Raw genomic sequence first — 22,464 nt, forward strand, 5'->3', positions numbered from 1 at the left:
TTGGATGATGGTTCAATCACTAATTAGGATACATTAAGAACTATTGTAGAAGCAAGGTTTAAAACTGCAGAAGATGAACATGTCATGTTGAAACAACTTACCTCTATCAAGAAGCAACACACTATGAGCATGAGGGATTTCATTGCTAGTTTCAATAATATTGTCAACCAGATTTCAACTATTGCTAGGCCAACTACAAGTAATTTGATTGCTTTCTTCATAAGTGTGATGCTTCTAGATATTAATTATGATCTAGGAAGAGCACATCCCACTGATCTAGTTGATGCCCAAAAGAAAGAAATTGAGTGTGAGGATGATTTAATTTCTATGGGAAAATGGAAACAAGAACTTCATACTAAGGGAAATTCTAGTAGCACTATGTCATCTAAAGAGATGATACAAAAAATATCAAATGATTTGGTGGCCATCAAGAAGAAATTACCTATATTTAATAATCCCTACCAACAAAATTACCAAAATTCACCTAGAAGAAGTAATGAAGGAAAACTTCCACAACTTACAAGACCATCACCTAGATTGCAAATCAAGGTAGCACCAAAGAAAGGTAATATGTGTGTCTTTCATTTGACCATAGATTACAACAGTGAGAACTACCTAGAAATAGTCCACATGATGCAATTATTGTCTACTAATGAATTTAACACTGTAACTTCCACTTCATAGCTCGATTCCTATCAAAATGGTGACTTTGGAAACTTATTCTTAGAATACGAGTTAGATTTTGAACCCAAGGGTGAATGTTATGCAACCATTGATGGGACTTTGTACATAGTACTTACTCGAGGACAAAAATAGAAGAATCAATCCTTAAGTCATGCTCAAAGAAATGACTCCAATCCTTCGACAAGTAATGCATCTACTAATCAAGGGACATCTACTTCACATGCGAGTAAGGATAAGACATCTTTTTATTTTATCCAATTTTCTGAGGAATCAAAAGTTCAAATTTCCACTATTGATTATTTGAAATCACACCCTTCTGAGCTAAAAAGATTAATAGACTAGTGTAAAGAAAACACATCAGATACAAATTGTAAGATAATGGTTGAGGAAGAAAATGAAACCTTAACATCTGGTATATTTGACCAAAAGGATTCCACAATCTTAATAGCATCCCTTGGGCAAAATCCTTGGCCCTTTTATATATCATTATATATTAATGGATCTAAACTCAATAATTGAATCATAGATTCAGGTGCATCAGATAATGGCATGCCTTATTCCATGGCCAAAGCTTTAGATCTTAATCTTACTAAAGTGCATGGAAGATGCTACTCGATGGATTCCAAACAAGTCCCTTTGCTGGGACAAATAAAAGATGCACAAGTGGCTCTAGCCTCCCATCTAGAAAAGAAGCTTTTAGGTAGTGATCCATATTGGAAATAAAAAAGTTAAATTAGAACCTGAGGAAAAAGCCAAATTCATACTCTTAAAGTCAGATGATCCCAAGGCTTAGATTTTATACCACGAGCTAGAATTTAGTAACTACATGTTGTTTACTGAAGAAGACTTAGGTAAAAGAAAGATGAGAATCAAAGTGAGAAAGTGTCTAAAAGAAATAAAGATGTATCAGGTATCTAGACACTTGAATTCGATGGAAGTTGTGCTTCTACAGGATCAGGAGAAGGTGTGGTATTGATATCCATAGATGGAGAATCTAAACCCCTATCTTTTAAACTGGAACTTGGAAATACAAATAATACAACAGAATATGAGGCCTTATTATTGGGGATAGTAATAGCCAGTATTCAGCGAAGAACCATAAGCTAAAGAATTATAGGAATAGAGTATGGGATGAGATAGAGTACCTAGATTCCTTCTCTATCATAATAGTGCCAAGAGAGATGAATACAAAGGCTAACTCTCTTATGGTTTATACCTCTCTATTGCTTCCTCACCCAGACTTTAATGATAAGAATTATCAGATTGAAATTATATATCGATCTTCTATTCTAGATAACATGAAATCCTGTCAAGTTTTCAATGATGATAAGATTTTACAACTTTTGCTTGAAAATGATAAGTCTAGTTTTGAATAGGATTCCATTAGTAATGATCATGAAAGCTCTGGTGAAGATAAAGAATAGAGCCAAAATGTGGGAGTTCAATTAAAAGGTAATATTATTCCTCCTTATTTTTGTAGCCTTAGAGAAGTTGTTTAGCAGACATGATTCATATATTAACCAAACAAGGGCAAAAAAAGGACCTACCACTGGTGAATATGAAGGAGTGAATATTGGAGATATTCATGATCCTAAAATGATTAACATTGGAAAGTGTTGTTCTCTTGAGGAAAGAAAAGCTGCAAAACAATTATTTAAGGAATAAAGTGATTTTTTTGCATGGAGTTATGAAGATCTAAAGAGATATAGAGAAGGAGAAGTGAAACATCAGATTTCTCTCAAACTAGATGCATTTCCTTTTCGACAAAAATAAAGAAATTATAATCCTAAATGTGTGGACACCATCTTCTGGGAAATTGACAAAATGTTGAAAGTGAGGATCATTTATCCTATTCAACATTCCACCTAGATAGCCAACATTGTACCTTTTAGGAAGAAAAATGGGGAGATAAGAATTTGTGTTGACTTTTGCAATTTGAATAGGGCATCTCTTAAAGATAAATTTTCTCTTCCAAATATGGATAATTTATTACAAACAATCATAGGATCTGAGATGATGTCTATGCTTAATGGTTTCTTAGGTTATAACCAAGTTGAGGTGGACGAAAAAGATCAACATAAAATGATGTTTACTACTCCTTGGGGTATGTTTGTGTATCACAGAATGCCCTCTGGATTGATTAATGTTGGCACTACATTTCAGAGATGTATGAGCAAAAATTTTGCTCACTTAAAAGATTGAATCCTAGTAATATACTTAGATGATCTTATAGTATTTTCAAAAAGGAGAAAAGATCATATCAAAGATTTGAGGAAAGTGTTACAGAGATGCCAAGAACATGGAATATCTCTCAACCCAAAGAAGTCAATTTTTTGTGTGATAGAGGGAAAGCTCCTTGGTCATATAGTGTCCCAGGAAGGCATTAGAATCGACCTTGAAAGAGTAGAAGCTATTCAAAGACTAAGCCCACCCTCAAACAAAATAGGGGTTAAATATTTCTTTGGGTAGGTGAATTTCCTCAAAAGGTTTGTGCCTAATTTCATGGAAACTACTAAACATATCGTGGACATGATGAAAGGGAATTCAAATTTCAAATGGAATGAGGCGCAAAAATGAACTTTTCATGATATAAAAACTATTATTACTAATGCCCCAGTACTGTGTCATCCAAATTATAAATGATATTTTATTATTTATTGTTATACTTCTAAGCATACATTGTCAGCTATCCTTATGCAAGAAAATGATGAAGGAATTCAAGCTCCCATAGCTTTTATGAGCATACCTTTAAAGAACCATTAGCTGAAATACTCACAAATTGAAAAGCATGCTTTTGCAGTAGTCAAGGCTCTTAAAAAAATTAGGTTCTATATTCTACACTCACATTTAGTAATACTCATCCCAGACACAACAGTTAAAAGTGTATTAATACAATAGGATATAGCTTGTAACATCACATGGATAGCAAAAATACAAGAATATGATATAGAGATTAAACCTAAAAAACTAAAAAGAGGGAATGCTCTATGCAAAGCAATTGCATAAAATAGAATCTCTAAAGGGTCAAAAGAATCGACTGAGAAGTAGTTAGTGCTAGCTATAGGACTCTATGATTCATGGTTTGAAAATATCTCTTACTTCTTAACATATGGTGAATGTCCAGAAGGCCTAAATGAAAAGAAAAGAACAGACCTTAAATTGAAAGTAGCTAAGTTTGTGATTTGGGATGGTACCTTCCTTAGGTGTGTAGATAAACAATAGAAAGAAAAGCTATTGAGGACATTTCATGATGAAGCTTGCGGAGGACATTTCTCTTCTTCAATCATAGCCTTTAATATATTGACATAATGTTATTACTAGCCTAGGATGTTTAAAGATGCATATGCTTGGGTAACAAAGTGTGAAAAGTGCAAGATGTTCTTTGGAAGCCCTCAACTAGTTGCTCTACCATTGAGACCTGTTATCATCGAAGGGCCTTTTCAATAATGGAGCCTTGACTTCATTGGTCCTATTAGTCCTACATCCAATTCTAGTCATCAATATATAATAATTGTAACTGACCACTTCACTAAGTGGGTAGAAGCTAAAGCTACAAAGAAGACTACTTCTGAGGTGGTGTGTGAATTCATCAAAGAGAACATTTTGGTCAAGTTTGGTGTTCCTAGTATACTAGTGATGGATAATGCATCTTATTTTTCTTCAATCAAAATTACTAATTTCTATTTTGAGAATGGGATCACCGTTGGTCATTCATCTAATTATTTCCCTCAAGGAAATGGTTAGGTGGAATCTAGAAATAAGAACTTAATTAATATTTTTAAGAAGCTAGTCTTAGATAATCAAAAGACTTGGCACAAAAAGATTCATGAGGCACTCTGGGCAAATAGAGGGACACCCAAGAGGGCAATTGGTATATCCCCTTTTGAACTAGTCTATGAAATTGAAGCCAATCTGCCTCTACCTCTAGAGTTAGCCATGAACAAACTCAGAATAGTAATTGAGGATGATGTTTATAAGGATGGCCTGGAGAAGAGGATCATATATCTAAGAAAACTCGATGAAGAAAGGAGAGAGATTGTAGACCACATTACACAGCACTAGATGCGAGTGAAAGAGCTTTTTGATAAAAAGACAAGACCCAAAAAGTTTATGATAGGAGACATGGTGTTGCTTTGGGATAAAAGAAAGGCTCCAAAAGGAATGCATAAGAAGTTTGATACTTTGTGGAAAGGCCCATACAAGATTTATCAAGCACTTGAAAAAAATTCTTTCAAGTTGGCATATGAAGATGGAAAAGTACTACCCCTAACATATAATGGTCAGGACCTCAAGCTCTATCAAATTGCTATTTAAAAATAGGTAACCCTTGTGTTGTACTATAGTCAGGATTAGTGTCTTGTGTGTGTATTAGTTAACCTTTTCCCTTCCCTTTCTGTTTTCTTGTTCTGTGTTTTCTTTTTTCTTTTTTTGTGTTGCCACCTTTTATCTTCTTTTGTGAAACCAAAGATTTTGAGTTCCTTGCTTGGGTATACTCTACCCAAGTCCCCAGTTAGAGCCAGCTATGGCCCCACTTTTCATCCTGTACCTATCTTGTAAAAGTGTAAATTTAACTTGTATGATGTTTAGTCTAGTCAAGTCAATTGCTCCTTTCCTCCTTAAGTGATATGTATCTCCATCAAGCTTCCATCTTCTCCCTTCTCCCGCATTACATAGCTAGGTGGGTTTCCTTGTCATCATGAGTCTTGTGGGTAGCTTAGAAACTTTCTTGATGGAGATTCTTGGATTATGTTATCTCAAATGAACTTACTTGCAGCTCATTTTTATCTGGGCATAAAGAAAATTGAACTTGCAAAAAATCTAGTTTCATCTTCTCCTTAGAAGGTTTTCGCACCCTGAAGTTGAAACTCCATGAAGATTTATGAGTACAATTTGTGAGCTTGAAGAATGAGAGTAGGATTATATTATGAATTGATCATTCAAGTATTTCCATATTTTTACCATGGGAATCAATCAAAATTCATTAAGATGATTAGAATAAGATCTGGCAGAAAACTCTAAAATAACTTCTCCTCAGCGGACATCGAATCAAGAAGCTAGTTTTTCGAAAAGGCATTTGCGAAATGGTAAAGTAAGTCAGTGGGTCCCATTTTTCACTTTTGAATTCTATTTAATATTTTTCAAATGATTGAAGTCAAGTGATTTGAGCATAGGAGGTAAAACAAAGACAAAGGCAAAAAAGAGGAGATTTCCTTCTCCTTTGCAGGGTTTCTACCGTCGAAAGAAATTTTTCACATCTAATGGAGAATCACTCCTGCAAGCATGGTTATTTGGAAAATAGATCATGAGGTGTTTTGGGAAAGGAATGGAAGAAAATTTGTTCAATATTTGAAAGTATTTTAAATAGAATTCAGCTAGGTGGATTTTCTTCCAAGGAGTACTCCATTTCTATTTCTTTGAAACTGGGTAAAAATGGGAAAGTAAGTTTGTAATTAAATAAATTTACCATTGGGCCAATAGAAATAGTGGAAGGATATGGAAAAATCCATTAGAACCTTCACATTTACTAATTCAATAGATTTATACTTAAATTCACTTGTGTGGTGTAGATCATGAAAATCAACGGACAGATTAAGGGTTCTTATATAAAGATGAACATAACAAATTTTCAAATTACTACTTTCTCTTTTGAACTATTATGCTATTGTATTAAATAGTGCTTTCAAAAACTCTCAAAGTTACAAGGTTTACTCCTTGGACTATTTTCAATTGTTGAATTTCAGTCTACCTCTATATCAGATAAAATGGCAACAAGATTCACTAGTTTTGATGGATTGGGTGGAATCAAGTCTACATGGAAGAATATCATAGACACTTCACTCAATTTCTTTGACATTTAAGATTTCCAAAGAATGCTGAGGATGGAACCAATCCATCTCATAATGGAGAAACTTTGAGGAAGTGGACAAGTAGAAGTGGCCAAATTTCTAGTAGTAGTACAAGCCCCAGAGCTAATCGTTGAATGTATCAATCACTACAACTCAGATACTAAGCAAATCTTACTACCTAATCAAATGGTGTTAATCTCAATTGATAGGAAAATAGTAGTCAATTGTATCTCAATTCCAAAGTGAGAAGAATTCTCTGAATTGACAGTAGTTGGAGCTATGTCAGAATTCTCTCTAAAGAAAATGGTATGGCAGAAAGAGATTATGAGATCTTGGTTTCAAAAACCAAGGGGAGCTGAGAGTAAGGTTCCTAAAACCCTTTTTGATACTGATCTCAAATTCGAGGTCATGGACATTCTGGTCCTTTTGCATTGATTGAAAGGTGAGGTAGAAGCACTTAATTTTGCAGAACATTATTTCCTTTTGGTGCAAATAATTTGCTTAGATACATAGTATATTGACTAGGCGTATGAGGTAAGAAAGCATCTATCCAAATCCCTTAGTGCAACAAAGTTCTACAATTCATTTTTTATGTCTTCTTTCTTAATACATATGTTAGCTTCCATAAAATTATGGCCAAGCCTTCCTAGAATGGATAACTTTCTAGATGATGTAAAGAGTTCTGAGTTTTACCCATGCTTGCAGTTATAGAATAGCTATGTGGAGTATATCAGAGTTAATGATGCATTTACAATGAGGATTTTTAGGGAACTCCAAGGATGCTTGGAGAGGAGATTTAGCCCAGAAGTGATGGTGGCCATCAATCAATTTGGTAGCTATTTCATTCAATTCTCATCCTTTTCATATTTACGTCTTGTAGCTTTCAATGGATTTCCCCTAAAGCTACCCAAATACCTGAATGACATGATTGTGCTGATTGAGATCGTGAGACAAGCAATTTAGGTGAACATGTTGAGTGCTACTTTGACGAAGAAGGGGTATGAATTCCCCATGAAAGTTGGAGCCTACAGTTGTGAGTCTTGATCAGATGCTAAAAACATGCTTAAGGCATTCAAGAAAAAGTATAAGTTAGAGGAGTATGAAGTGGTGAGGCCTATGTTTGACCCAAATGGGAATGCCAGAGATGTGCTTCAAATTGGAAGTGTAATCAAGAATGTTACTGCTATGGAGGATTATTGGGTAGATTATAAAGATGAGTTGGAGAGCCAAGATTGGGCTTTTGCTAGATTTACAGTAGATCAAGTAAAGACATATGGCATTCACTTGGATGTGGAAGGGCTAGGAGATGATGGGAAAAATATGTATAATAATACATATTTGACTAAACTAGGGAATACTCATATCAGTTTTGAATGTTATCTAGATATAGAGGAAAATTTTGATGTTATGATGGCTCAGATCATCAAGAGAACTAGGAAATGGGTTGAGTGGACAGAAAAAAAGAGCTGGAGTAAGAGTAAGATTGCTCAAGCTTCTCTAGCCGCTACTACTCCTACTTCTACTTAGAGTGCCACACCTAGAATTACAACTACAACTACTCAAGGACCTACTCAAGCTGTACGAGGAGGTGATCAACCCCTTGAGAAGAACATGTAAATAACTCCAACTTGCCAGGGCGGTCCTCTACTAGTTATTGGAGCCAAAGCTAGTATCAAAGAAAAGAAGATGAAAGAGTCAAAGGATGGTGTTACTGCTTCAGTCTCATCACCTCACACCACTCCAACTCTATCTCCTCATGTTACTCCAATTCCATCTCCTCATCATAGCACTATTCCATCTACAAGTGCTTCTCTTTTGAAGTCAACTGGTTCCCCCATTTAGATAGTGGAGATTAGGGATGAAAAGAGTAGTAGTAGAAAGTCCACTGAATCTAATGAAACTAAGAAGAAAAATCAAGAGGAAGAGTAAGTCTCAAGTTCATCTAGGCTTCATTTTCAAGATCCAAAGAATCCTTTCTCTGCAACTACAGTAGTAGTGACTCCAGTAAGGAAGAAGATGTTTAGAATAGAGTTACTTGGGATAGCTTCTAAGGTGATTTGTATAGAGTCTTGGTTATAAGATACCTTAGAAAGGAAGAAAAAAATAAAAGGTGAGAGTGTACTTATGAAGGACATTGTGTCTTAAGCAGTTTGCTTCGAGATTGCAATGGTGAAAGCTAAGAAGCAGAAGACCCTATCGATAATTGGACAAGATCCAAAAACAAGGCACTTGAGCATGGAGATAGAAAATCCAAATAAAGTGGGAAATTTTGAAGATATGTTACCTAATGACTTCATACTACACTCAATTGATCTTGGAGACACTAGACACAATACAAAATTGGGCTTGTGTAGATCAAGTAATGAGGTGATAGAAGAACAATTAGAAAGCCTAAAATTGTCAAAAATTAAGATGAAGGTGGAGATAGAAGAATTGAATAGGTTTATCAAGCAATGGGTTGTCCTATTAGCAACCATCACTAGTGTACCTACTACTTAGAATCCTACCATAGCAAAAGTATAGGCTTTTATCTCGCAGCTCCAGAAAGATAGGCATTTTGGCTAGGTTGGAAAAGAATGGATTGAGAAACTCAATTTAGATGGAATTGCTTTAATTGATCAAATTGGAAATGTTATCCTTCGATTGGAAATTGAGAAAGATAATATCATATCTAATTGCAACACTTTGGCCATAGAGAAGGCAAGATGTGATGACTGCATTTCCCTCCTGAAAATGATCATCCAAATGAAGGAAAAAGAGGTAGTTAAAGAAAATATTTTGAAGAAAGCGACTGAGCCTCTATTTGAATGGCTTCAAAGTATGCAATTTAAGCTAGAGATGATTCAAGAAGTTGAAGAAGGACTCAAAGAAATAAGGGAAAAAGTGAAGAATACCCAAGATAGAGCATTCAAACTCATGCGAACATTACACACTAATTCAAAAACTAGTGTGCAAGGGAAAGCTCTTATTGGATTTAAAGTAATGAAGAAAAACATCTCCACATACTTGAGTAATCTATCTGGAATGACTTCAAGCAGTCAAAATAGAGTGGAAAAGTTGCAAACACTTGGTGGATGTGTACATGTGGCTATGGAAGAATTACCAAATCAGTTAAATGCTATGAAGGAATTGGCTTGAGAGCATTCAAAGTGGCTCTTGAGATACACTAATGTACACATGCCTAGTCATGAGAAACTAGTTCCAATTATAGTTACTGCCAAGGCATATAGGGAAAAAGTTGAAAAGGGGAAGAAGTCCAAGTGATTCAAATGATGCCTCCTTTTCACTTTCTTTTGCAATTTTTGTCAATTTTAAATTTTTTTTAATGTGACAAACTGGCATCTTGCCATTTGTCCTTCTCAGAAGATGAACCAATTAAGTTTCTATTGTAATGATCATCTCTTAAATCCTATATGTATGAAGTTGAATGATGAATAGAGGGTCAGCAAAAATTTTGGTGTGAAATACTTCTTGTTGCAGAGACAATCGAGAGTATTTTATATTGATTATTTTCTATTTTAGTTGGTGTTAGGTTAAGTTTGTATCTTTCTCTTATGGTTTGGATTGGAATGAGGAAGAAATAGAGTTTTACTTCCCCTATTTGTAATACAATGAATGAACGTGATAAGTATTGTTATTTTTCATTCTGAGAGGAATTTTAAGTGTTATCAATTTAGCAGTTAAAGTATATATTTAAGTTCTTGTAGTTTAGCTCATGGGAAATTTTTGTGAATTCATAAGATGTGTGGATGCATAAAACCAAATAGATTATTAAAAACTTCTATTCTCCTGAGTTAGATGTTGTCTAGGTCTAGCTTGGTTACACCTCTATTGTTCTCAGGTTAAGAATGCACCCCCAATTAGATGATAGGAATAAACATAATTCATTGAAAATCTATCATAGGGAGATGTACCTATTAATTTAGAGAAAAGCCCATTCATCTACAGATGGCTTTTCAATTGTTGTAACTAGATATATTTTAGAACTTCGGGTATTCAAGAGTCAAATGAAAAAGGAAAAATCTGTTTACCAACAAAATTCAAATTTAGAGAGAACTGGGAAAGTTACAGATTTTTGTAAATTTAATGGTTAAAAAAATACAAATGTTTAAACATGCATATCCATTTATTAAATATAGTAAATAAGTGTGTAAAATTTATTTTCTAGGAATAATATTATTCTTTTAAAAAAAAATCATTTTTTGAATTTTTAGAGTGAGCATCCAAGCCTATGAATGTACATTAGTTTTATTTTTCAATACAATTGCTCATTTTGAACTATAGTTTTCATGTTTAAAATATTTCCATTGAATTGGGACCTAAATTATTATGTAGTTCCAATAAAAAATGATCCCATATAGAAGACTAATAAAGGAAAAGTTAGAAAATAAATTAACAAAATATGGAAGAAGGTGGTGGATAGATTAGACAATTTACCCTTAGCTAGTTCTAGTTCTAAAACTATCTCTGGAAACTAATTGAGGATTAATTGGCTCATGTAGAATTAAAATTAAGATCATTCTCCCATGGTAAATAAAGTGATGTTGTAATTGTAGTGTAATTGTTTTTATATAACAGCAAAAGAAAAATATTGGTGAAGTCTATAGTAGAAAATATTGATTTGTATTGGACATGGAGGCAATTCTACAATCTTGAGTGATTGAGCTAAGGTTTATTTTCTTAAGAAAGGGATTCCCCTTAGTTTTTATCAAATATCCCTTTATTTCCTGACTAACAAACAGGTCAAAATTTATGATAGTACGATTTCCAAAAATTAGGGTTAACTTTAAGAAAGTCCCTTTGGAAAAATGTATTAAAACGTGGTGAATCCAAACTAATTTTAAGGGGAAAATTTAATTTTTATTGAAGATTTTTTTCAAATCCAGAAAAAAATTGATTTTAATGGCAATTTTTTTCATCATATTAAAATTATGTAAAACTTTGGTGAATCTATAAGTATTGAAGAAACTTGTGACCAAAAGTACAAATACCTGGAAAACATAATTTTATATCATCTAAAATACAATAACAATTTTTAAGAATCATTAGATGATCCTAAATCAATGGTATAAAGCCTATTTTCAGCCAAAATGTTAAAGGAAAATAGGTTTTGGGGAAAGTCTCCATAATACTGACACTTGCTCAGATTCAAATCTATTTTGGGCATAAGATTAAAAGGATCAAAACTTAATTGAAAAGACTCTAGAATAGAGGCACGTGTGAAGTGTATGTACTATGTACTAAACATATAATATAAGTTAAATATCTACATAATATGCCCATTAAATATTACAAAGCTCAGAAATTGTAGGCAAAAATGTTTGACATACCATGTCGAAAGAATAAATTCCATTGGCAAAGTCCCCACAAAAATAAAAATAATTATGTCTCATTATTGGTGATTGGTCTAAGCATGAGATCAAATTTTGATAAAGTGTAGATGACATGGCCAACCTAAAAGTGGAAATTATTTCACCAAATTTTGGGTCCCCAATGAGTGATATTCATCATTTGGTGAATATTTTCCACTAAAGTAATCCCTTCCAAAAATAGACATAGAAGTCCTAATTAGTCCAACTTTACCTTTAAGGTTGATTATTCAATTCGGGATTGACCAATGAAAGCCCTCCCTAGAAAATAATATATTTTTCCTTTCTTGTAGGAAAAAAATTATAGGTCTTAGAGCCATGGGCTTTGGATTTGTAGAGTCATGTTTTAGGTTGTAGTTAAAGTTTTGGAATTTTCAAATTTTATGCAAAGAATGTGAAGGTCAACCTTGAAATTGACCTAGTTTATCCCTGGCCCCATTTTTTTCAAAGACCTAAGAATTCATCTATATCCCTTGGCCCTTTTATTTTTAAAATTATTTTATCAGTTCATTAATCGTTTAGATCGCATAATTTTACAATTTTTTGATATCATACAATTTTTTTGATTATTTTCATCCAAATTGATCAATTTACTTTCACTTCATTATTTTCATCTTAATTGATCAATTTTATTACACTTCATAATCAATTAATTCAAATAAATTTAGATAATTAAAATTAAGGTAAAGTACATTCTTATAATGAATCTTTTAAGTATTGATCTTGGTTAGGCACTTAGATCTGGCATTGATAACCCTTTATCTCTCTCAAGTTGTGTTAGTCTAGTTTGAGATTCTTTTAAGGATTTCACTTGAAGTTTCTTCTTTCAATTTGCTAATGTGGCATAATAATTTCCTAACTCTCTCTCTCCTTCATCATACTCTTCATCTCCATATCCAACTCTTCCACATTGTAGTTCTGATTACCTTGTTCCTAGGCTTCATCATTGCTGGGATTATCCTAACTTGGGGTAACCACTCCTGAATCCTCCTCAATTTTGGCCTCCTCTTCATCCATTTTTGTATCTTCATCCTCCCTATCCTATCCTATATCTTTAATTTTTATGTTACAAATACCAAGGAATGAGAATGCACTATATATGACACATAATTTTGGGCATTTTTCTTCTAAATAAATAATTAATTATGAATTTTCTACTATTTGATTTTTGGAATAAAAAAATCTCATGTCTGACCACCTGACTAATTTAAAAATCTCAAAAATATAATTTTTCTTTTCTTTTCCTTATAGTAGAAGAATCATAGATTGTGATGCATCTTTTGGATTTTAAAAATATTGTATCATTTGAAAGTTGTAGTTATTTTTCAATTAGTGTTTCAATTAACACTTTATACATATCTCCATTAGAAAATATGTAATAATTACTTACTTGGCTCATAATTTGATAGAAATTACATTTATGAAAATCTAAGAATATTGTTAAGAAACCCTTTTTGTTTTATCAAATTTGGGTGAAAAAATGTTGTCATGTTCATGTTTTAAGTAAGAAACACACAAGAACAAGCCAAAAACAATTTTTTTGGATATTTTTAAAGTTGACCATGTAGGGTTAGTATCCAAAGATATATTTTTCCTTATAAAGTTATTAGTTTTGTGGTTTGGTATCAGGATGAGAGAGAAAAATTTGGAATAGATTTTGAAATGCTTTAAGGCATTTTAGAACTATATATTTTTTAGATCACCACTTTTGGCACACCATGATCTTGCACATACCCATGTGTGAAAAACTATAAATACTATATTATATTCCCAGTGTGTATAGATCATTTTTTAATGAAAGTGATTCTTCATAGTCAATTTTGATTGAAAATGGAAGAATGGATAATAAATGTGAAAGAGCTCAAATGCCCTATAGATTTGAGAAACAATAAGTTTGAAACATACTAAAATTTTATTGGAACTATTCCTTTGATCTAGAAGAATATGTCTTTGAAAAGGAAAGATCCAAAATGGATAGTGAGGCTCCCTCCACTATTTTATCAATATAAAATAGGAAGAAATATAAAGTAGAAAGGAAATTTTGATTTTGATCAACTTAGATGTATCTTAACCTCTTAGGGAAGATACAAAGAAGTAGAAAGAAGAATTTTACAAATAGGATAGTCCTGATGTATATTTTTTGAGATCATTGTATGGAAAAGTCAGAATTAAAGAAGTTCTAGTAATTGGCATATGCTCTAAAAAACATTGCTCCATATGAACTTGTAAGTTTGGTTCTAGAAATATATGAAATAGAATTTGTTGAGAGACTTGATAATTATATATGAATCAATTCATGAGAAAAAAAAATTACTTCGTCAAAGAAATGAAATTTTACATTAGTTCTATGTCTAACACATGTTGATACTTCCTCATATAGATTGATACCAACAAAAAAAATAAGGAAAAGTTTCAATTTATTGAGTCATAAATGAATTAGTTGGCATTATGATTTGACATATTTTTTGATAAGTATGGTACAAAAAGGAAATGAGTAAATTTACTCCAACATGAATTGATAATATTAGAAAGGAGCAAAGATGAATTTTCTAGTATATTCCTGAGAGTCAAATATATTATAGAAGTTATATTATAATATTATGTTAGTATAATAGCTGAAAAATAAAAAGAAGAAATAAACATAATTGATGTGCATGATTTTTGAATTGAACTCTACATATTATTCTTTATCAAAGGAGGAAGGATAAGAGTCCTAAACTCAAATAACAAGAAGATAAAAATTAGAACTTTTCTTCCCTGTGCCATTACAGTGAAGTAGAAGAAAATACCATCTCCAACTCAAATAGCTAGATACCCACCAAATAAAAAATTTGAATAAAGAAAAAACTAAACTACTTTGTGTAAAAAGTCTAGCTTATGACCCAAAACACATCCAATAATCCTAAACTTTATATGATTCTTAGAGTATTGATCATTAAGGAGAAAAATAGCATAACAATATTTAAATTGTATCGCAAAACTACAAGTAGGACGATAGTAATAGCCTAGCCTTAAAATATTAACTAAGAAACAAAAAAAATGAACAAAAAGGGTAGAAAATTCATAGAGTCACTATGAGTATTTGGTGTTCTCCCAATATTAAACTAAGTACTTGAAATCTTTAGTCTTGTTGTAGATGTCCTATGTGCTCTTCATCTCAACCTACACATTATCCTTCTACACCCCAATTCTCTTTAGTTTTCTTAAACCCATGATGGTTCCGAATAACACCTTCCTCGTAATCTCTTTCTAGAGCCTATAGATAGTGGATACGACCACTCCTCGATCAATACTAGTAATAGCATTATCAAACTTATTGTTTAGTGAATTTACCTTATCAACGAGCTTGATAATTTGGGCTTCAAGATCTTTCCAAATGTTGTCAATAGTAACATCGACAAAAGGTGGGATGTTGTTCAAATCCTTAATTTCATCCACCATAGTATTTTTAGAAATGGGTGGATCATCATGGAGCCCAAGATCAATCTTGATATAAGCCTATTGAGATCCTTGTTCTTCCTCCTTATAATCCACTACCTAAACTTAAAATTTCTTCTTTGTGACATTTTTTTCAGATTTCTCTTGAGTTTCTTCAATGTTAGTCTCATAAGAGACGTCTCCTTCTGATTATCTTGGGTCTCAACAATATTGTCATCTTTATAGTTTTTCCCTTTCTTGTCCCTCAATATTTTAGACCTCCTCTCCCATGAACTATAGTTAGTTCTATAACTATGAGCCCTAACTTTATTATCACCTTTACATCCCTTTCAATATAACCATCAAAATCCTGCTTCTCCACCTTTATAATTTCCTGTAAAATCTTGATTTTGTTTGGGCTACTAGTAGGAACTCTTTTAGCACTTGCATTCTTTTATTTAGTTAGGAATTCAAATAATATAAATTCTTGAAAGGAATGGTTCTTAACTCCAGGGTTTTTGGTTTGAGGGTTTGGATTACTAGCTTCTCCAAACACAAATGGGTGTTTATTTGTTTCTTTATTTGACTCAATTTTCTCTATAACAATATAGAACTTAGGTAATTGAGGGGGACTTTGTTAGAAAGTAAATTCTACCAAGATAAATGAGAGAGGGGTGGTTAGTGAATTAGTTATCATTAACACATTTATCAACCTTATTAATCTTTAATCTTGTGAACAATATAACCAAAAACCATAAAAAGATACACATACACAATAACACCATATATGTTAATGAGGGAAACCCTTGATTAGAGGGAAAACCTAGGTGGGGATAGTACCCACAAAATGATGTACTAATATAAAATTTTCTTGTAAGAGGATGGGAATTTTTAGGAGCTAATGAAATACATTCAATATATATTAGTCCCTCTTAGGATACCTTGAATCCATGCTAGGAGATTTGAATCATGTTAGGAATTGTGCCAACCCTGATAAGAGTTGTAGAAGGTAGAAGGAGCCATTATCGAAATAGGTTTAGGGGAAACATCACTGAAATTACTATCTGACTAATCTTTGTATTATTCCTTTTAGAATAATAGAAATAAATAATATCTAGCTCATTTATCCTCTTGATTACACAAATCATCTTTTGATCTCATTACCAGATGTTTAAACAATGCATCCGATCAATCTCTTGGGTTTCTTGCATGCTTTTAACAACTTTTCATATCACTTTTACTATTTGTATTTCACACTCTTGATTACACTTTACCACAAGGAAAATAACCTTCCTTTATACTCTAACACCGCACCAAGGGATCCAAAATAATTAACCTAAAGTTTTACTAAGTTTGTTGAACATTTTTTTTAAAGTAAGAAAGATAACCTACACATAAAACACATAGTACTAGAAGCAATGACATACAATCAACTAAAGCATATATAACAGGTTACATTTCTTAAGGATCCCATGACATTGAATCGCATATAAATTTAATCTAATACTAAGTCTAACAACTACCAAATCCACATGAAAGAATAATCTGAAAATCCAAAGTCCATAATATACATTTGTTCTAAATGCCTCTTCACAAATTAATTTGGAATGCTCAATCATCCACAGTACATGTCATAGGGTATGAAAGGCTTAAAAGAATATACATATGAAGAAATATAAATACAACATCCTCCTCAGATCCATGATATAAGTACAATAAAATAAATGAAACCATATACCATACATGATACATCCATCCATCATAAAATATATAAACATCCAACATGAAATACAACCATCCATCATAAAACATAACTAAGTGTGTGGTTCCTCCCAACCATCAATAGCATCATTAGACTATATTGGGCCCTAGCCATCCCCCAAGCATAAAATCCCAAGTCACCGATAAGATTTTTAGTACTATAGTAATAGGGAAATCACTACTAAACATACTACAACATAAGCATAAGGAAATATAACATGCTAATCATCAATATAAAAAAATGCATAAATAGTAACATCACCTAAACATGATAAACAAGCATCCCAAGAAGCTCCAGCCACAGTGACTACAGATGGATTTCAATGGTAAGACTAAAAAGCACTACCACTCAACTGCATGGAACCTAAATGGTCCACTCCCACTATGTTGATGAGATAGTCTCAAGTCCCAAACAGGATGTCAAGTCACATAACAAAAATATTCTCTAAATCTAGGGAATCCTAACAATATACTAACTCAAAGGTTCCAACACATAGATCAACATCTAGATCCAGAGGTACATAAGACACATAGAAAATCTACTATGTAAGTAGGAAAGTGTCATCACAAAATCATCTAGAAGTTACCCTGGTAGTTAGCTTAGGACTCCAGGGTCCCTAGTGATCCATCCAACCACTAGTATCCTCTCATATTAATGAGGTATACTATGAAATGCAAGGTCATAACCAAGCGTTCTCCCAACTCCCATCCTAGTCTGTACTAGCACTCGAGTCATGGGAGAGAATATATAATTATTTTATTAGGTTCATTTTAATCCCCATTTAGTGTAATGTTTTCACTTATTAACACAACTTACAATGGGTTTTCCCCTGGCAGCATCTTAGGGCCCCGACCCTCATTGTAAGTGACTTTTTGACACTGTTGGAAATGAGAATAGAGTAACTAAGAGGGGGAGGGGGTGAATCAATTACTACAAAACTTTCCACAGTCCCTAAGATGTCTGAATACACTCTTAATATAAAATGCTGAAACATTATAAAGCAGTAAATGATGAATATTAAGAACTGATACACAAAGTAATTCAGCAATTAAGAACACAAGAGACACCATTTTTAACGTGGAAACCCAATATGGGAAAAACCACCAATGTAACTAGATACTATTTTTCACTCTTCTGAAGTGAGCCCTGTTAGGAGCCAACCCTGTTAAAGGTTACAAAAATGCACTATTAGGTGTGACCCTATTAAAGGATTTAATCACCCTATTAGGAGTGGCCTTGTTAGAGATCTTTAGAACAATTCAACTGAATTGTCACCTTGTTAGAGGATTTATTGAATGGTTGTTAAACCAACTCTATTAAGAGATTTTGAATTCACTGTTACAATGGTTAGAAAGCAACAATGAAGTGACATGATATAAAGTACAACTTATCTTTCCTGATTACAGATCTCTGTTATGCTTAGCTGGATCCTCACTGATCAAATGCAACTTTATAGCTCCTTCAACACATCTAATCCTTCATCAGACTTTGCTCAACATTCACCTTATCATTTCATACTATAATTTGAATTCATAACTTCTTTTTCACAATCTCACACTCTTAATTCATAACTTGAATGATCATATATATCTTTTAGATTATCTTAGTCAGCTCGAATTACTAACTAAACAAACAATTACAACAGTTGGCTAAAATTAATTAATTTGCAAATCCCCATACTGGCCGACCCTGCACGGTAAACTTTATTCAAAAAATAATTCCTATGTTTGACCGACTGAGCTCGATTAATACAGTGAACTTTGTGTCAATCCTTCAATTTCCAGGAGAACTCGATAAGTACTAAGTTTTCTGAGATAACCGAGTGAGCTCAGTGGAAACTATCCTTTGGAGACTAAGTGAAGCTCAGTTAATACTGACTTCTTCATGATTTCATTGATGACCTAGTGAGCTCGGTGGAAACTATGCTTTGGAGATTGAGTGAATCTTGGTTAATACTGACTTCTTCATGATTTCTTTGATGACCGAGTGAGCTCGGTGAACACTGTCTTCTCCATGATTCCTTTAATGACCGAGTGAGCTCAGTTGACACTGTAGATTGCATTGCAGACTGTCTAAGCTCGATGAACTTGAGACTAATGACTGATATGAAATTTGTGTGACATCAAGGACAACATTATCCAACAATCTCCCTCTTTGGCATTGATGGCAACACAACATGTCATAATAGAATGAAATTTTGAAAACAAGTCCAACAAGATAGTAGACTTCTCCCTCCCTCAATAATTTCCCTCTGTTAAGGGACTTCATGGAAAACTTTTTGAATCTCACAAATTTCATAAGGATATGACAGTAAATCTCTCCCTCTTTGACAACACATGCCAAAGAAGACAAAAGTTAAGTGAATTGTAATGTACCTTTAGTACTGATTCATATGCAATGATTTTTGATTAAACTGCATCAACAAATAGATCTTCAATCTTGTATGCGTTGATGCATCACTAGAACTCATTTTTAGTGGACTTTAGATAGGGGAATGATGCCTAACTTACCTCTGAGATACAAAAATGCATCCTTAGGTAAAGGCTTTGTGAATATGTCAGCAATTTGTTTCTTTGTATGGACATATTCCAATCTGATCTCCTTGTCTTGCACCAATTCTCTGACAAAATGATATTTTATTGCAATACGCTTGGTCTTGGAATGCATCACTGGATTCTTAGATATGTTGATTGCACTAGTATTGTCACAGAACATGACAACTGGTTCTTTGATCTCCATCATCATTCCTTGCAATAACTGCTTAAACCAAACAATATTTGAATAGTTTACTACTGCAGCAACATACTCTGCCTCTGCTGTAGATTGGGATGTACAATTCTGCTTTTTGCTTGTCCAAGAAACCAATCTTTTTCCAAGAAAGAATGCTCCCCCACTTGTGCTTTTTCTTTCATCAAGGTTTCCTGCCCAATCAGCATCAGTAAACACTTTCAAATCCAAATTGCCTCCAAATTTGTACCATAAGCCATAATCTTTAGTTCCTTTCAAATATCTTATTATTCTTTTGATTGCCATCAGGTGAGTTTCTCTTGGCTTTGCTGAAAATCTTGCAACAATACCAACTGCAAGGGTAATATCTTGCCTAGTATGAACTAAGTATTGCAATTTTCCAATCATAGATCTATACAATGTTTGATCTACCTCTTTGGATTCATCTTTGGTAAGTTTTAATCTTGTACACATAGGAGTTCCAACAGGTTTACAGTCCTCCATACCAAACTTTTTCAATATCTCCTTGGTGTATTTTGATTGAGTGATGTAGATGCCATTCTTATTTTGTTGAATTTGAAGACCAACAAAGAATTTTATTTCACCAAACATAGACATTTCAAATTCCTTGTTCATTTGTTCTGAAAATTCTTTGCAAAGATCATCATGCCCTATGAAAAAAGTATCATCTACAAATATTTCTGCCAAGACAATCTTATTATCTGGTCCTTCCTTTATATACAAGCTACTATTATCATTAGTTCTTTGAAAACCAATCTGAATAAGATAGTTATGCAATCTTTCATACCATGCTCTAGGGGCTTGTTTTAGACCATACAGTGCCTTGTGTAATTTGCAAACCATGTTCTTTTTATCTGGATCAACAAAACCTTCATGTTGTTCAATGTAAACCTCTTCATCCAATATTCCATTAAGGAATGCTGACTTGACATCCATCTGATAAACTTTGAATCCTTTGTGAGCAGCATATGCAAGTAAGGTTTTGACTCCTTCCAATCTTGCAATAGGAGCAAAGGTTTCTCCATAATCTATGCCTTCTTCTTAAGAGTATCCTTCGCATACCAATCTAGCTTTGTTTCTGGATACCTTACCATCTTCAGTCAACTTGTTTCTGAATACCCACTTGGTTCCAATTACATTCTTATTTTTAGGCTTGGGTACAAGAGTCCATGTCTTGTTCTTCTCTATCTATTCTATTTCCTTGTTCATTGCCTCAATCTAACTATCATTTGTCAATTCATCTTTAATGTTTCTAGGTTCAAAATCAACAAGTAAACAAGTATTTTTCAGCTTGCTTCTTGTCAAGGTTCCTTCAGACTTGTCTCCAATGATCTGATCTAGTGCATGATGTCTTCTGACATATTTAGCTAATATAGGTTCTTTGCCTCTTGAATGAGTTTCATTGCTATCTCCTTGTGCTTCAATTTCATGTTCAGGCTATTCTGGCTTCGTAAGAATTGGCTGAGCATTCAGACTCGATAGATACTAGCTCAAAAATGTTTGAATGTTGCTGAGGCTCGGTTTGAACCTTTTGTAACTCAGTTACTGATGACTCAAGAGTTGAAGATTCTTGAGTGAATGGTATGCTTGGTATAGTATCTGGTTTAATGTAAACAAATCTTCTGTAATCTTCAGGTACCTTTTTGCTTTCTTCTTCAGATTTGTCTGCAAACTCATCAACTTTCACATGTGCACTTTCTATGACTTTGTGAGTGGATAGATTTAAACATCTATATGCTTTTATTTTGCAAGAATATCTTAAAAATATTCCTTCATCACCTTTTACATCAAATTTTTCTTTTCTAGATTCTTTCAAAATATAGCATTTGCTTCCAAATACTTTCAGATAACTTACATTGGGTTTGTAGCCATACCATAATTCAAAGGGAGTTTTGAATGAGTCCTTTTTCAACTGTACTCGGTTTAAGGTATGAACTACAGTGCTGATGGCTTCCTTCTAGTACTTGATAGCAATGTTCTTTTCTATCATCAGGGTTCTTGCACAATCCATGATGGATCTGTTTCTTCTTTCAACTATTCCATTTTGTTCAGGAGTTCTTGGTGTTGAGACCTGTCTTTTAATACCTTTTTCAATGCAGAAGTTGTTGAATTCATGTGAGATGAATTCACCACCTCTATCTAACCTTAAACATTTTAGCCTTTTTCCTGTTTCTTTTTCTACTCTTGCCAAATACCATTTGAATTTCTCAAATGCTTTTGATTTATTCCTTAGATACATGACAATCATCATTCTTGAGTAGTCATCAACAAAAAGAATGAAAAACTTTTCTCCAGTATAGCTTTCTATCCCAATGGGTCCACATAAATCAGTATGCACAATTTCTAATATATCTTCAGACTGATAGTTCTTACTTTTAAAACTAGACTTTCCCATTTTACCCATTTGACAATTCTTGCATAGACCAACCTCAAGTTTCTTAATGTTAGGAATGCCTCTCACTTTCTTGAATTTTCTTATTTTTACCAGATTATCAAAATTGACATGACACAACCTTTTATGCCATAACCAACTTTCTTCTATTTGAGCAATAAAACATGAGCATTCACCAAGTTCTAGATAGAACAAGTTACCTTTAGTTTGGGTGCCAGATCCTATCAGATTTCCTTGCTCATTCAA

This window comes from Cupressus sempervirens, chromosome 4 (assembly GCF_028749045.1).
Source record: "Cupressus sempervirens isolate cs-2001-9-10 chromosome 4, ASM2874904v1, whole genome shotgun sequence".
In the NCBI taxonomy this organism is placed as follows: Eukaryota; Viridiplantae; Streptophyta; class Pinopsida; order Cupressales; family Cupressaceae; genus Cupressus; species Cupressus sempervirens.